We start from the raw sequence: 16845 nt of genomic DNA on the forward strand, positions 1-16845 counted from the left end.
CAAACCTGCTATCCTATTTGTTTGTTTCTCATGAGGCTCTGAAACAGACCTTTGAGTCTGTTTCAATGGCTTGCCTTCTCATCTCTATGTCTGATTCGATTTGAAACCCTAAGATTTGGGGTTTTCTTTGGCAAGTTTGATTTGGTGTTTGGACTAGGGTTCTGCATTGGAACCCTGGACTCTCAGACTCACTATGAGTCTACAAACTGAACTTGTTTTTCCCTTTGCTTATGATTCTGAACCTTTCAATATTAGACTCTTTTCTAAGTAACATGACGACCCCTTTTTGTTTGATTTGTCTGCTTTATATATGAGAAGTTCTTCTTTCAAAAAAGGTTTTGCTAACTACTAATTGATTCTTAATTCCTTTAATGGGGTTTGACTGATTGTTACTGATTTTCTCTAATTGAACCATCCTTACCTTTTCTCGACTTGGTTCATTCGAACAAAGCCTGCCACTTTGATTTTACTGGTTGTTTGATTGATTCCCTTTCCTTATTTCACACAAACCGTGTACCATTGGACTTTAGCCTTAAATAACTTCCATGTATTTACCCTTTATTGTACTGCCTAGAAAATATTTTTTCAAATCCCTTTCCTTAATTATTTTTACCCGTTTGAAATCAGAATCCCTTAACTAAACGGAGATTGATTTCAATGTTATTTCCTTACCTTATTCTTAGTTGTTTGCTGCACTATAAAAGGGGCTCGACCCTTCAGAACTTTTGGAACTAAAAGAACTAAAAGAACTTTTAACTTTTGAACTTTCGAACTTTTGAAATTTTGAATCCTAAGTTCAATACTCATACTCTCACACGCATACTCTCAATCACAATACTCTTTCAATCCTCTACTCTCTTCTGAGACTGTTGTATTGCTTTGCTTGCAACTTGGCTTTTCAAGACTGTTGTTTTACTTATTTGTTTTCCCTAAAACTGGTATGTCCCAATTTAATTTCAGCTCCTTCCCTATGTGTTTACTTTACAGTTGCCATGTTCGGGTTTACTTTGTTGTTTATACTCTGTATTAAGCATGTTCTTTCTTTTATGTTTACTGCTTGCTATAAAATCCCCATACCCCCCATTCCCCTATGTGTGTTGGGTTAAAGTTCATGCTCTGGCCGTATCCAAATTGCTGCCCATGTCTGAACCTGACCTTCAATAGGTCCTAACTCCCAAACTCAAACTAACAGGTTGGTCAGGGGTGTGCCAGCATCCTAATTGCTGGGCATGACCACTAGGTTGTCATGGATTTCCCTAATTCCCCCTCTATTGCACTTACACTTATTCTTATACTCTAAGTTCTGCCCCCTCCTATTAGCCTTGCCTTGGGGACCTTGAGTTCCCTCTGAACTTGGACATTTGAGGGCTGGCCCTTCCACACTGCACTACAATCTGATCCTGCAAATGTAATTGGGTGTGAGCACTGCCTGGAGTTCATGAAGCTCCTTGGAACTTTGACACACCCAAAGGATGAGAAAGGCTTTGGAAATCTGATCTTTGGAAGTTGGTTTATCTCATGTTTCAGACTAGGAGTCTGAATTAGGCTCTCCTTGGTTGGAACTTTAATTTCTGATGTAATTTTTTCTTTTATTTTTATTTTTCTTGATTCATTCGGGTTGTAATAATTTGTAATAACTATTGGGGGTGTATAGTGAAAAGGGGAGGGTCACTCATGTTATGCATGTGGGTAGACATCATGCTTTAGGTATTTATTTCTGCAATCACAGCCTGTTTTTTCTGATCTGCTTATGCATCCACACATAGAAATCCTGCCTATAAGTTTATGCATCTACATATAGAAATTCCTATGTTATCCTACTTAAAGTTGTTTCATTACTGCATTAGAAATCCTGTCTATAAGTTATGCACTTCATTAGAAATCATGTCTATACGTCTCTGTACTTCTGCATATAGAAATCATGATTATAAGTTTCCTGCACTTCTGCACATACACATGTCATTAGGCAAACAATCCATAGGTTAAAAAATAATCAATTGCATCTTAGATACCATGCTCTTAGGATTCCTGCACTTACATAACCGTTTTAGAATCAATAACGCTTAGAATTAATGCCTATAGGAGCAATCGTTTAAATCTGATTCACCCGCAAAGTCTAAAATCAGTAATAATATTGTTAACATCCGCAGAATTGGTTTATTTCTAAAGTCAGTAATCTTCTTAAAAATCAGTATGTTTGACCTTGTTAGATATCATGCCTATAGGTTTCACCTAGGCAAACCATTAGGTAATCAATTAATTATACCAGTCTTTAATAATTACAACCAGCAGGCAGGCCTAATTCGGACTTCTTATCTGAAAATATGTGATAAATCAGCCACCCCTTTACGTAAGTTTAATTAAAGACCTAAACAGTACTTGTAAGCCATGCTAAACATTTCTGCTTTGAATGAGGAGGCCTATTTGAGCCCTAACTGCTATGTGTTTTCCCCCTTAACTGTTCTTATGTGTTTTGTTTGTCGCACTAGATTTTGTCCTTTTTAAACTTCAAAAGCCAATATCTCTTCCCTCTAGGATTAGTAGTCCCAACTGCCTCCGGGACTGATAGGATTGGGGCGGGTAGTAGCATGCAATAAGTAACGAGACCATTCCGCGCTTTAGTACCTTAACGGGGTGGGAAAGGGTAGACATGGATATGATGATCGCGCGATAACACCACGTGTATAATTGGTTACCGGGTGTTGCGTGGGTGATCCATGTTATTTAAAAGCCTAGGACCCCCTCCCTCTTTATGTGTTTACTTCTCTCTTTCAGAATTTTTTAAATTGCAGTTTTCGGTTCTTTTAAACCTTGCCTTTTGCTTTAATCATTTTTTAGAAAAAAAAAATCTGTTTAAATGTCCAAGTACTTTTTTTCTCCCCCAAATTGTCGCCCCATTTCATCCCTTTGCCTGATTATTTGACTCCCATTCTTCTGCACTCGTATATTCTTTAAAATAAATTATGAAATTGCCTAGTCCCAAATTTCAGCTCGTTTATTTAACTTTTATACTTCCCCTACTTGCAATCGTTATATGAGAATTGTCTTGTATGTTTATTTGTTATTTATATTTAAAGTCACGATTGTAGCATGGCCGGGAACCACACTAGTGGATCTTGGGAGGTGTCTAACACCTCCCCCCCCCCCCCCGAGATAATTTCAAGCCCTTACCCATTCTCTGGTTCTTCTTGTCTTCATTTCTTTGTTAGTGTCCTAATGCACTTAATCATTAGGTGGCGACTCTTCTAAACCTCAAACCCAATTCCCAAAAGGAAAAGAGTTGTCCGCCCAAATGTCGTAAACCCGATTTCGGCTTTAGAAAAAGGGGGCATCGACACTGTGTTAACCTTGCCGATAAGTTCACAGTGTATTGTGAGGCCTCTAGAGTGGGTCTTGGTTGTGTTCTTATGCAAAATGGAAAAGTTATTGCTTATGCTTCCAGGCAGTTAAAGAATCATGAAAAGAACTACCCCACACACGACTTGGAGCTTGCAGCAGTGGTGTTTGCATTAAATATATGGCAACACTTCCTTTATGGTGAGCATTCTGAAGTGTTTTCAGATCACAAAAGCCTCCAGTACATTTTCAAACAAAAAGAATTAAATTTGAGACAAAGAAGGTGGATCGAGCTATTGAAGGATTATGACAGCAATATCCTTTATCACCCGGGCAAAGCTAACGTGGTAGCAGATGCACTTAGTAGGAAGTCAATGGGTGTCTTGGCCCATCTTACAGTACAAAGGCGAACTTTGGGTAAATAAATTCAAAAACTGGCAAATGATGGAATTAGATTGGATGAGACCGAAGAAGGAGGTGTAACTGCTTATGCCTTAGCGCAATCCTCCCTTGTTGTGCGTGTTAAGTCTAAGAAAGACGAAGATCCGTACATAATGAAGTTAAAAGAAGGATTCAGAAACATAGAAATCACTGCTTTCACTCTAGGAAGTGATGGGGTTTTGAAGTTGAATGATCGGTTATAGCTCAAGATATAGAGATACCACAGTGGAAGTGGGAGATNAATTTGCTTTTAAAATCATTTTTACTATTTTTATAAAATAAAAGGGGTAAAACTGGCTATTTAAAATTTGGCCTCATTTCGTTTCAATTGCAGCCCATTTGCATTTCAATTATAGCCACATTAACCACCCCTAATTGACCCAATTTGAATCCCAACCAGGCTAGCCCAATTCCGTATCCTTAACCCATTTAACTACCCGACCCAAGCCTCCTTTAATCTAGACCGTTGATCAATTTGATCAACGGTCACGATCTCCCCTTTCCATTTTTAATTCCCAAACCATACCTTATTCCCCCATTTTGTTTAGTCCGCCGCCCTTGAGTACTCTCCACTCTCAAAACTCTCTCGAAGTTTCTTCGGAACCCTAGCCTGTCTCCGACCCTTTTTCACCGTACTTTCACCGGAATCCATGGCTTCTCAGGCCATGGATGGTCTATACTCACCCCTCTCCACCATTAGACCTTGGGAGTTCGAGGTTTTGAAGTTTGACTTTGATGGTTCTCTCTCAGATCTTCTTAGATCTTTGGTTTTATGGCTTCTCCGGCCATGCTCCGGCATATTCAAGCACGAGAAGCCTGATTCCTGACCTCTTCGACTCAGGATCTGACTTTTCCAAGCCTTTCTCGTTTCTAGGGTTTCTCCGAAACCCTAAGTTGTTCGAGGTTTTTCTCTGTTTATTTTCTTAGATCTATGGTATGTTTGTGTTCTACTGGACCTCTAAATTGTTTTCCCCAAATTTTCTTTTCAAAATTGTTATTTTTCGATTTAGGGTTTCTGAAAGGTTTTCAAAAAATATCTTTCTGATTCTTGTTGTTCTTTCCTTTATGTGTGTTTGTCTATACTATGCTCGTATATTTTCTGTTACTACGCGTGTGTTGTTCTTCTGCTTCTTCTTTTCCTACTATACATGTTACTCCTGTGCTCACATGCTAATCCTTGTTATGTTACTCTTCTACTATATGTGTTTACTGTTGAGTTCTTTGATTTTGTTTGCTTTACTAGACTCTGTTTGTGTTCTTGCTAAGCATGTTTCATCTACTGTGGCTTAAGTTTACACCACCTCTCTTTTCCTCTGAACTTGCTTAAGTTCCGACTTTTCTAAAACATGCTCTTTTATGCTCTTAAATCAGCTTTCTTTCTTTGTTGTTTCAAACTTGCTATCTTATTTGTTTTGTTTCTCATGAGGCTCTGAAACAGACCTTTGAGTCTGTTTCAATGGCTTGACTTCTCATCTCTACGTCTGATTCGATTTGAAACCCTAGGATTTGGGGTTTTCTTTGGCAAGTTTGATTTGGTGTTTGGACTAGGGTTCTGCATTGGAACCCTGGACTCTCAGACTCACTATGAGTCTACAAACTGAACTTGTTTTTCCCTTTGCTTATGATTCTGAACCTTTCAATATTAGACTCTTTTCTAAGTAACATGACGACCCCTTTTTGTTTGATTTGTCTGCTTTATATATGAGAAGTTCTTCTTTCAAAAAAGGTTTTGCCAACTACTAATTGATTCTCAATTCCTTTAATGGGGTTTGACTGATTGTTACTGATTTTCTCTAATTGAACCATCCTTACCTTTTCTCGACTTGGTTCATTCGAACAAAGCCTGCCACTTTGATTTTACTGGCTGTTTGATTGATTCTATTTCCTTATTTCATACAAACCGTGTATCATTGGACTTTTGCCTTAAATAACTTCCATGTATTTACCCTTTATTGTACTGCCTGGAAAATATTTTTTCAAATCCCTTTCAGTTAATTATTTTTACTCGTTTGATATCAGAATCCCTTAATTAAAGGGAGATTGATTTCAATGTTATTTCCTTACCTTGTTCTTACTTGTTTGTTGCACTATAAAAGGGGCTCGACCCTTCAGAACTTTTGGAACTAAAAGAACTTTTAACTTTTGAACTTTCGAACTTTTGAAATTTTGAATCCTAAGTTCAATACTCATACTCTCACACGCATACTCTCAATCACAATACTCTTTCAATCCTCTACTCTCTTCTGAGACTGTTGTACAGCTTTGCTTGCAACTTGGCTTTTCAAGACTGCTGTTTTACTTATTTGTTTTCCCTAAAACTGGTATGTCCCAATTTAATTTCAGCTCCTTCCCTATGTGTTTACGTTACTGTAGCCATGTTCTGGTTTACTTTGTTGTTTATACTCTGTATTAAGCATGTTCTTTCTTTTATGTTTACTGCTTGCTATAAAATCCCCATACCCCCCATTCCCCTATGTGTGTTGGGTTAAAGTTCATGCTCTGGCCGTATCCAAATTGCTGCCCATGTCTGAACCTGACCTTCAATAGGTCCTAACTCATAAACTCAAACTGACAGGTTGGTCAGGGGTGTGCCAGCATCCTAATTGCTGGGCATGACCACTAGGTTGTCATGGATTTCCCTAATTCCCCCTCTATTGCACTTACACTTATTCTTATACTCTAAGTTCTGCCCCCTCCTATTAGCCTTGCCTTGGGGACCTTGAGTTCCCTCTGAACTTGGACATTTGAGGGCTGGCCCTTCCACACCGCACTACAATCTGATCCTGCAAATGTAATTGGGTGTGAGCACTGCCTGGAGTTCATGAAGCTCCTTGGAACTTTGACACACCCAAAGGATGAGAAAGGCTTTGGAAATCTGATCTTTGGAAGTTGGTTTATCTCATGTTTCAGACTAGGAGTCTGAATTAGGCTCTCCTTGGTTGGAACTTTAATTTCTGATATAATTTTTCTTTTATTTTTATTTCTCTTGATTCATTCGGGTTGTAATAATTTGTAATAACTATTGGGGGTGTATACTGAAGGGGGGGGGAGGGGTCGCTCATGTTATGCATGTGGGTAGACATCATGCTTTAGATATTTATTTCTGCAATTACAGCCTGTTTTTTCACTTATGCATCCACATATAGAAATCCTGCCTATAAGTTTATGCATCCACATATAGAAATCCTGCCTATAAGTTTATGCATCTACATATAGAAATCTTGCCTATAAGTTATTTCATTACTGCATTAGAAATCCTGCCTATAAGTTGTTTCATTACTGCGTTAGAAATCCTGTCTATAAGTTATGCATTTCATTAGAAATCATGTCTATAAGTCTCTGCACTTCTGCATATAGAAAATCATGATTATAAGTTTCCTGCACTTCTGCACATACACATGTCATTAGGCAAACAATCCATAGGTTAAAAAATAATCAATTGCATCATAGATACCATGCTCTTAAGATTCCTACACTTACATAACCGTTTTAGAATCAATAACGCTTAGAATTCATGCCTATAGGAGCAATCGTTTAAATCTTATTCACCCGCAAAGTCTAAAATCAGTAATAATATTGTTAACATCCGTAGAATTGATTTATTTCTAAAGTCAGTAATCTTCTTAAAAATCAGTATGTTTGACCTTGTTAGATATCATGCATATAGGTTTCACCTAGGCAAACCATTAGGTAATCAATTAATTATACCAGTCTTTAATAATTACAACCAGCAAGCAGGCCTAATTCGGACTTCTTATCTGAAAATATGTGATAAATCATCCACCCCTTTACGTAAGTTTAGTTAAAGACCTAAACAGTACTTGTAAGCCATGCTAAACAATTTTTGCTTTGAATGAGGAGGCCTATTTGAGCCTTAACTGCTATGTGTTTTCCCCCTTAACTGCTCTTATGTGTTTTGTTTGTCGCACTAGATTTTGTCCTTTTTAAACTTCAAAAGCCAATATCTCTTCCCTCTAGGATTAGTAGTCCCAACTGCCTCCGGGACTGATAGGATTGGGGCGGGTAGTAGCATGCAATAAGTAACGAGACCATTCCGCGCTTTACTACCTTAACGGGGTGGGAAAGGGTAGACATGGATATGATGATCGCGCGATAACACCACGTGTATAATTGGTTACCGGGTGTTGCGTGGGTGATCCATGTTATTTAAAAGCCTAGGACCCCCTCCCTCTTTATGTGTTTACTTCTCTCTTTCAGAATTTTTTTAAATTGCAGTTTTCGGTTCTTTTAAACCTTGCCTTTTGCTTTAATCATTTTTTAGAAAAAAAAAATCTGTTTAAATGTCCAAGTACTTTTTTTCTCCCCCAAATTGTCGCCCCATTTCATCCCTTTGCCTGATTATTTGACTCCCATTCTTCTGCACTCGTATATTCTTTAAAATAAATTATGAAATTGCCTAGTCCCAAATTTCAGCTCGTTTATTTAACTTTTATACTTCCCCTACTTGCAATCGTTATATGAGAATTGTCTTGTATGTTTATTTGTTATTTATATTTAAAGTCACGATTGTAGCATGGCCGGGAACCACACTAGTGGATCTTGGGAGGTGTCTAACACCTCCCCCCCCCCCCCCGAGATAATTTCAAGCCCTTACCCATTCTCTGGTTCTTCTTGTCTTCATTTCTTTGTTAGTGTCCTAATGCACTTAATCATTAGGTGGCGACTCTTCTAAACCTCAAACCCAATTCCCAAAAGGAAAAGAGTTGTCCGCCCAAATGTCGTAAACCCGATTTCGGCTTTAGAAAAAGGGGGCATCGACACTGTGTTAACCTTGCCGATAAGTTCACAGTGTATTGTGAGGCCTCTAGAGTGGGTCTTGGTTGTGTTCTTATGCAAAATGGAAAAGTTATTGCTTATGCTTCCAGGCAGTTAAAGAATCATGAAAAGAACTACCCCACACACGACTTGGAGCTTGCAGCAGTGGTGTTTGCATTAAATATATGGCAACACTTCCTTTATGGTGAGCATTCTGAAGTGTTTTCAGATCACAAAAGCCTCCAGTACATTTTCAAACAAAAAGAATTAAATTTGAGACAAAGAAGGTGGATCGAGCTATTGAAGGATTATGACAGCAATATCCTTTATCACCCGGGCAAAGCTAACGTGGTAGCAGATGCACTTAGTAGGAAGTCAATGGGTGTCTTGGCCCATCTTACAGTACAAAGGCGAACTTTGGGTAAATAAATTCAAAAACTGGCAAATGATGGAATTAGATTGGATGAGACCGAAGAAGGAGGTGTAACTGCTTATGCCTTAGCGCAATCCTCCCTTGTTGTGCGTGTTAAGTCTAAGAAAGACGAAGATCCGTACATAATGAAGTTAAAAGAAGGATTCAGAAACATAGAAATCACTGCTTTCACTCTAGGAAGTGATGGGGTTTTGAAGTTGAATGATCGGTTATAGCTCAAGATATAGAGATACCACAGTGGAAGTGGGAGATGATTAATATGGATTTCGTAGTAGGTCTACCTCACACATACCATAAGCATGATTCAATTTGGGTTATTGTAGACTGACTGACAAAGTCCGCGCATTTCCTACCAGTAAAGACGACAGATTCCGCAAAGCAGTATGCGCAGTTGTACATTAATGAAATAGTCCGATTGCATGGTACTCCAGTTTCAATCATATCTGATAGAGGCCCTCAGTTGACGGTGCATTTTTGGCAGGCATTTCAGAAAAGATTAGGTACCAAGGTCAATTTGAGCACCGCTTTCCATCCACAGACCGATGGCCAGGCAGAAAGGACAATTTCAACTCTCGAAGATATGTTGCGAGCATGTGCTATAGATTTTGGAGGTAATTGGGATGATCACTTGCCACATATAGAATTTGCTTACAATAACAACTACTAGGTCAGCATTGGTATGGCTCTTTATGAAGCGTTATATGGGAGAAGATGTAGGTCTCGAGTGGGTTGGTTTGAACCAGCAGAGGTGTCGTTGATTGGTCTAGAGTTTGTTTGTGAGGCCTTAGAAAAAGTCCAGCTAATCAGAGAAAGGCTGAAAGCGGCTCAGAGTCGTCAAAAGTCATATTCTGACAAGAGGCATCGTGACTTAGAGTTCATGGTTGGTGACAAGGTGTTTTTGAATGTTTCACCAATGAAAGGAGTTATGAGATTTGGTAAGAAGGGGAAACTTAGTCCTAGACTTATTGGACCTTATGAGATCATAGAAAAGAAGGGAAACGTGGCTTATGAGCTAGCGCTGCCCGTTGAGTTGTCAGATGTTCATCCTGTCTTTCATGTGTCTATCTTAGAAAGTACATTCATGATGAGTCGCATATAATACCTGCCGATACCATAAAAATTAAAGAAGGCTTGACTTATGAAGAGGTGCCTACAGAAATTCTCGATAGGCAAGTATGAAAGTTGAGAACAAAATATAGCATTGATAAAGTTTTGTGGAGTAATCATTCAAAAGAGGCTACGAGGGAGATCGAAAAAGATATGAGGAAGAAATATCCATATTTATTTGAGGAAAAAGGTATGTGAACCTAGGTTTGGCTTGGCATATATATTTTATTTATCAAATGCAAGTTAGCATGTGTTTATGTCCTTGCTAGATTACACTTAGTTGTTGAAGTAATTTAGTTTCTGTCAGAGTATATTTAGTTATTTAATAATTTAGTGCCATGCCAGAGTATATTTAGTTCATTAAAGTTATTTACTTTTTGCAGAAGTGTTGTGCTTTAGATTTGGTTGGTTATTGTGGTACCTCCTTGCCGGAGTGTAAGTAATTAGTTTGTGAGATGTGTATGGTGCCTATGAATGGCTTGTTATGGCATATTTGTTGTGGTTGGTGTAGTTGTGGTATTTGTGACAGGGAAAATTTTTGGATAGTCCAATTTACAAGGGAGACTCTATCGAAATTTTTGAAAATTTAGGGAGTTAGCCAAAATTTTGAGTCCCTTGGGAAAGTGAGTAGTTATAAGAACACTTAAAAAGTTCAAGGATTTAGGGATGATTGTTAGCTTAAGAATAAGGCCCTAGAAACATTCGAGGACGAATGTTTTTAAGGAAGGAAGATTGTAACACTCCTCCAATATATAAAAGTTTCAAGACACGCTAAATATTGAATTTAATTTTTTTTCTTTCTCGAATTATACTTCTATTACGGATTTAAAGTCTTGAAATTGATTTTGAGTTACTTCTCTAATTATAAAGAATTGGATATACAATTAGGAAAATATTAATAATATTAATATTGGTAATTTTTAAAAAGTGGGTATTATTAATTATTAGTTAAGGCAAAACAAAACAAAAAGAAAAAAATAATAAAACAAAAAAAGGCTTAAAGCCTTGGAAGGACGTATTTCTCATTCACAAGGGCAAAAGTAGTGGTGTGCATTCGAATCGGTTTATCGATAAATCGAATCGATTATTTGTTATCGGTTTATCGATATTGGTTTATCGATTTATCGGTTTCGATTTCGATTTTGAAATTTTCCTTATCGAGTTATCGATTTCGATTTCGATTTTGTCCTCTTCAGTTATCGATTTATCGATAAACCGATAACAAATAATATGCAGAGAAAATCCAATTAGAACATGCAGAGAAAATCAGGGTTTGTGCCGTCTTTCTCTTTTATGAAATTGCTAATGGGGGATGAGAATTGCTCCATATTGACTGAAGAATTAAATGCAAAACAACAGTTCCTTAGTACTCAGTACTGTTTATCACCAGAAGAAGAAGTTCCAAGCTGGGTACAGCAACCCTAGCAAATATCTTTTATTGATCTGCTGACAAGAGAAGATCATGAACTTGAGATGCTTGATTTGGATTCTGCTAAACATGTCTTTTGATGTTCCTTCGCCTTGAGTTGATTGTCAGTTTTAGTTTTTGATGGTGTAGTAGACCAACGATCATTGATCAATGATAAACTGACGATCTTAAATGGCATGGCAAAATGATCTCTGTTTAGTATGAATGGATCAACTGTCTTAGCTGCAATGCTTACCTGCAAATCATAGATATATACAACTATGCCTCAATTGATCATAACTTGTCGTAATTGGTTATAAACGGTGTTCGTCTTATTTTAGCTTCTTTTGTCCATATTTGTTTGGCGTGTTATAGCGATATACTTTTCGTGGAATCCCGCAAATTTTCTTATTGATGTAATCGATAACCGAATCGATAAGCCCCAAAAATCGATAAATCGAAATCGAAAAAATCGAAACCTTATTGAAACAATAACGATAAGCATATGTACAAATCGATAATCGATAAGTAATTATCGATAAGGGTCAAAATCGAATCGATAAATCAAATGCACGCCCTAGTCAAAAGGCAGAAAGCCTTATTCGAACAAACCAAAAAGAATTAAACAAAAGGGCAACAATACAGCAAAACATAACGCCTCACGTTCTGTTTACTCAGTCACAGCAAAAGGGCTTAAAGCCTTATAAGAAACAGAGGCAGCCACTAAATTACAACGAAAATTCTAGGGTTCTTTACAAATCACAAATTCTTGAATCAGGTATATAAATTTCCCTATTGTCAATTATCCTAAAGTAGTAATAGGTAAGAATTGAATAGTTAATTCCCTTTTTTCTTTGTCTCACCATCAAATTTCATGTTTAGGTGTGAAACTTTCAAATTAATTAAAATGCACTGGTTGTTGTAGAATCAATTGTCTAAAGGGTATAAATTGGACTGGGACCTATGTATTGGCTAGAGGAGTTTTGGAGTGAGTTGATATAACCCTTTACTAAAGTGGTTTAACTCACAAAAGCACGCATACAAGGTGTTTGATGAATTGCTTAAAAGAGTTTATATGTACTTAATTGGAGCGAGTGAGTACCTATTAACTTAGAATTGTTCTAGCTAAAGTTTAGGTGATTTATTATGATATACGTGCATAAATTTTCAGATTTTTGTGTTATTCTTATATGCCATTTTCATGTTGAAAATTCACGAAGGAGCAAGAATCTTTAGATATACTTTTGAATATTTATTTCATTCTTATGACATGTTTTACCTTTAAGGATACCAGTATGAGTATGTATAGGATGTTTCAGAAAAGATTTAGACTTGAAAAGACACAAGAAGAAGTTTAGAAAGAAAAGATTTTTGCGAGTATCCTCTATTCTGAGAAGGGGTCATCGTCCAGGCTGAGGGTTCTGACCAAGGCATTGCCTACCTGAAACTACTTGTGCCAGAGTAGGGAGCACACGAGACGAGGGTTTCGTTGCTGAGAATTTACTTAGCCAGGCTAAGGTATGATACATTAGCGCTGAGAACCATGAAGCGAGTGGCACCTCGTGGGTTGGGCCTATTCGATTAGGTTGGGATCAAACTCGTGCCAATCACACAGTGACTAAGACAAAAATAAGTCAGGATAAATGGAACTCCCAAAGTATAAAGTGAAGTATGTTTTTTATAAGAAAGAAAAAGAAAAGAATTTCTTTTAGAATATTCATAAACTGCTATTATGCAATAATTTTAGAATTATTCTTATAAGCTTTATGTTTTACATGCATTTAGAATCTTTGCTCGTAATATATATGTTATTAAAGTTCGTCTCCTGTCGTTGAGACTCACTGAGTACAATGGATGGTACTGACGTTCTCTGTTGGGAACCTACGTTGGTTCGCGGTACAACGTAGGAACCGATTTTGCATGCGAGCAGGCTACGGGTTAGGACTTCCCTCACTTCCAGTGCTATTGGTGACCTCCGCTTTTGTTCGTGGAGTACTCCTTTGAGTCGTCGTTATTTAGCTATTTCTTTGTTTACTTAGAGAACTGGCCAGGAAATCTCATGTTCTGAGCAGTGCGTCAGTTTATCAGTAGAGGCTTCATAGACACAGTCGGTGGGCTAAGATTCAGATGTTTTCGATAATAACTTAGCAGTATTTTATTGGTTACTATGAATAAAGTTTTGAAATTGGCTTATTTTTTATATTTAAATTAATTAAAAGTATTTGGTTACAGTAGTGCCTTGTGTCATATAAAGTTTGAAGTTATAATGGATTTGATAAGCGCAGATGGTTCGCTCGGTCATGTTTAGTGATTGGGTGCCGGTCCCGGCTTGTTCAGAAAATAGGTCGTGACAAAAGATTTAAGTAATTTAATCCAAAGTTATAAAATATTTTACTATTAAAAAGTAGATAATATTTCTTTCTTTTTTATTTTTTATTTTTTTGTAAAATAATTTGTACTTTTTTCTACAAACTGCAATATTATTATTATGTATTCCACTATTAATACTTTTTGGGGCCTCAAAATTTTGAAGGCCTAAAGCAAAGGCTTTACGAACCTCCCCTTGAGCCACCTGTGTTGTTAATACCTAGGGTCTGAAGGGGCATTTGCATCTATACCCGCTTTTTGGGTCACGTTTTAACTTGTGCCCGCTTTGCAAAAAAAATTGCAAGCGTACCCACTTTTTCGCGTAACTTCAGCATACGGGGCTGAAGTAGCAAAGCCAATCACGCAAAACTTCAGCATTCTAGTAGACGGGCCTGAAGTAGCAAGTGTGCTGAATCAAGTATGCTGAAGTTTTTTTTTTTTGTAATTGCTGAACTTAAGCATAGTAGCTGAAGTTTTGTTCTCTATTTGTTGAAGTTTTTGTTTGTAATTGCTAAACTTAAGCATAGTAGCTGAAGTTTGTTCTCTATTTGCTGAAGTTTTTATTTGTAATTGCTGAACTTAAGCATAGTAGCTGAAGTTTTGTTCTCTATTTGCTGAAGTTTTTGTTTGTAATTGCACTAAATAAGCTGAAATTTTTTGTCCTGGATTCATTAGTTTTATCATTAAGCTTTTTCAAAAACATCAGCAGAAGATGCTGAAGTTATCTAGTTCATTTATAAAAACTTCAGCACTAAATAAGCTGAAGTTTTTTTGTCCTGGATAAGCTTTTTAAAAAACTTCATCAGAAGATGCTGAAGTTATTTAGTTCATTTGTAAAAACTTCAGCACTAAATAAGCTGAAGTTTTTTTGTCCTGGATTCATTAGTTTTGTCATAAAGCTTGTTCAAAAACTTCAGCAAAAGATGCTGAAGTTATTTAGTTGATTTGTAAAAACTTCAGCACTAAATAAGCTGAAATATTTTTGTCCTGGATTCATTAGTTTTGTTATAATCAGACTACTATAAAATAATCAGATTGCCAACAGTATCTAAATCATAAAATTTTAGAAATAAATAAAGGTAAAAAAAACAGAATTATCATGAAAAGAATCACTAAGAGTGACCTTAAACTTCCCATACGTGAAAATATTCACAAATTATTGTCTACTAACTTACGTAATTATTTATAATTTGTTTTTAAATAATCTGATAAACATACTTATGGCAATCATCCCATGAACTGAAGTTTCATAGCAGCACCAACAGCAGAAGAAGAAAGAAGAAGAAGAAGAAGAAGAAGAAAACGAAGGAGGAGAAGGAGGAGGAGAAAAGGGGCTGAAGTTGTTTAAAAAGTGGGTACAGGTTAAAACTTTTTAAAAAATGGATATAGGTTAAATGGTGGCGACCAAATAGAGCCCCGTGCAATTTTTACGGGTCTGAATCACTGGTGAACTGAGAAGGTTTTGATGGTTCACTATATCTAGCTGGCTCTAGGTAGTAATCGGTTATCAGAGGCCTATTGTGTGCTAAGTCCTCAAGTCTATTTTTTTTAAGTCCGATAGAAGTGTCATTTTTTGTTGTTATTGTTCTTGTCTAGGTTAGCTATACGTATTATACTGAGAGAACATCATTTATAGCCCATCGGGCCAAACAAATAACATCCGGTAGCCATAAATTGACCCATACAAGTCATAGCCTAAAAACAATAACAACTGCTAGCCGGAAACCTCACTGACCGAATTCCCTCGCCGGAAAATCCTAGAACCAGCCAGATCTAAGAATATCTGGACTTTTGCCCGTTAAAACAACAGCAAAACGCCGAAAAATTCTAGAACCGGCCAGATCTAAGAAGATCTGGACTTTTACCCGTTAAAATAACATCAAAACAAAGGAAATAGAGATGAAGGAGGAGAGGAATGGCGTATCAATAGCGTGGAACAGTCTTTGTCGATGGGGGTAATACCGTCGCCAGCCAGTGGTCAACTCCAGCGGTGACTAGTAAAAATCAGTAGCAGCACCCTATAGGGAAGAAGAGGAAAGCAAGAGGAGCAGTGTGTAGCATAAGGCAACGAGAGAGACAGCCTTGTCTTCTTTCTCTGATTTTCTCTTATAGTTTCTGTCAATATGTAAATAATATTTTGAAGATCTTTGGCTAAAAATTTAAAACTCCGGCAATCTTGTTACCATTTTCGGCGACTGTGAGGTCATGGACGCCGGTGGCTGGTTTCTCAATGAGAGGAAGAACAGAGGAGATGACTATGCAAAAAGTTGAAATATCTACAAAATAGACTGTCATTATACAAAAATTATATAAAATAGACTGTCACTATACAATTTATATATATATATAGACTGTCACTATACAATTTATATACAAATAGAGTGTCACTATACAAAATATATACAAAAAAAGAATGTCATTATACAAAAAATATACTAAATAGACTGTCATTATATAAAATATGTACAAAATAGACTATCACTATATAAAATTACACTAAATAGACTGCCACTATATAATTTATATACAATTAACTATCACTATACAAAATAGACTGTCACTATACAAAATAGACTGTTACTATACAAAAAATATACAAAATAGACTGTCACTATACAAAAAATATACAAAAGTAGACTATTATTATACAAAAATAGACTGCTATTATACAAAAATATACAAAAATAGATTGTTATCATACAAAAAATATACAAAAATAGACTGTTATTATACAAAAAATATACAAAATAGACATTTCGTATATGACCTGCATTACATATTTCATTCAATTCTTAGCTGATACTTATCAGATTCAGAAGTACAAAATACAATTTAAAAAGGCAAAAAAAGGTTGCTCTATCGCGCCAGGTAGGGGTCGAACCTACGACCTTCTGCTTAGGAAACAGACGCTCTATCCACTGAGCTACAGGCGCTTGTGTTGTCATGCTCATTCCTTTCGGCTACTAGATGCAATATG

The 16845-nt window shown here is 36.7% G+C and overlaps 1 non-coding gene across 1 annotated transcript; it reads right to left on the reverse strand.

The window, feature by feature from the left end:
• Positions 1 to 16728: 16728 nt before the first annotated feature.
• On the reverse strand, positions 16729 to 16801 carry TRNAR-CCU. Its single transcript has one exon. It is a non-coding gene; the product is annotated as a tRNA-Arg (tRNA).
• Positions 16802 to 16845: the final 44 nt, after the last annotated feature.

The sequence above is a fragment of the Nicotiana attenuata genome, unplaced genomic scaffold (genome assembly GCF_001879085.1).
Source record: "Nicotiana attenuata strain UT unplaced genomic scaffold, NIATTr2, whole genome shotgun sequence".
Classification (NCBI taxonomy): Eukaryota; Viridiplantae; Streptophyta; class Magnoliopsida; order Solanales; family Solanaceae; genus Nicotiana; species Nicotiana attenuata.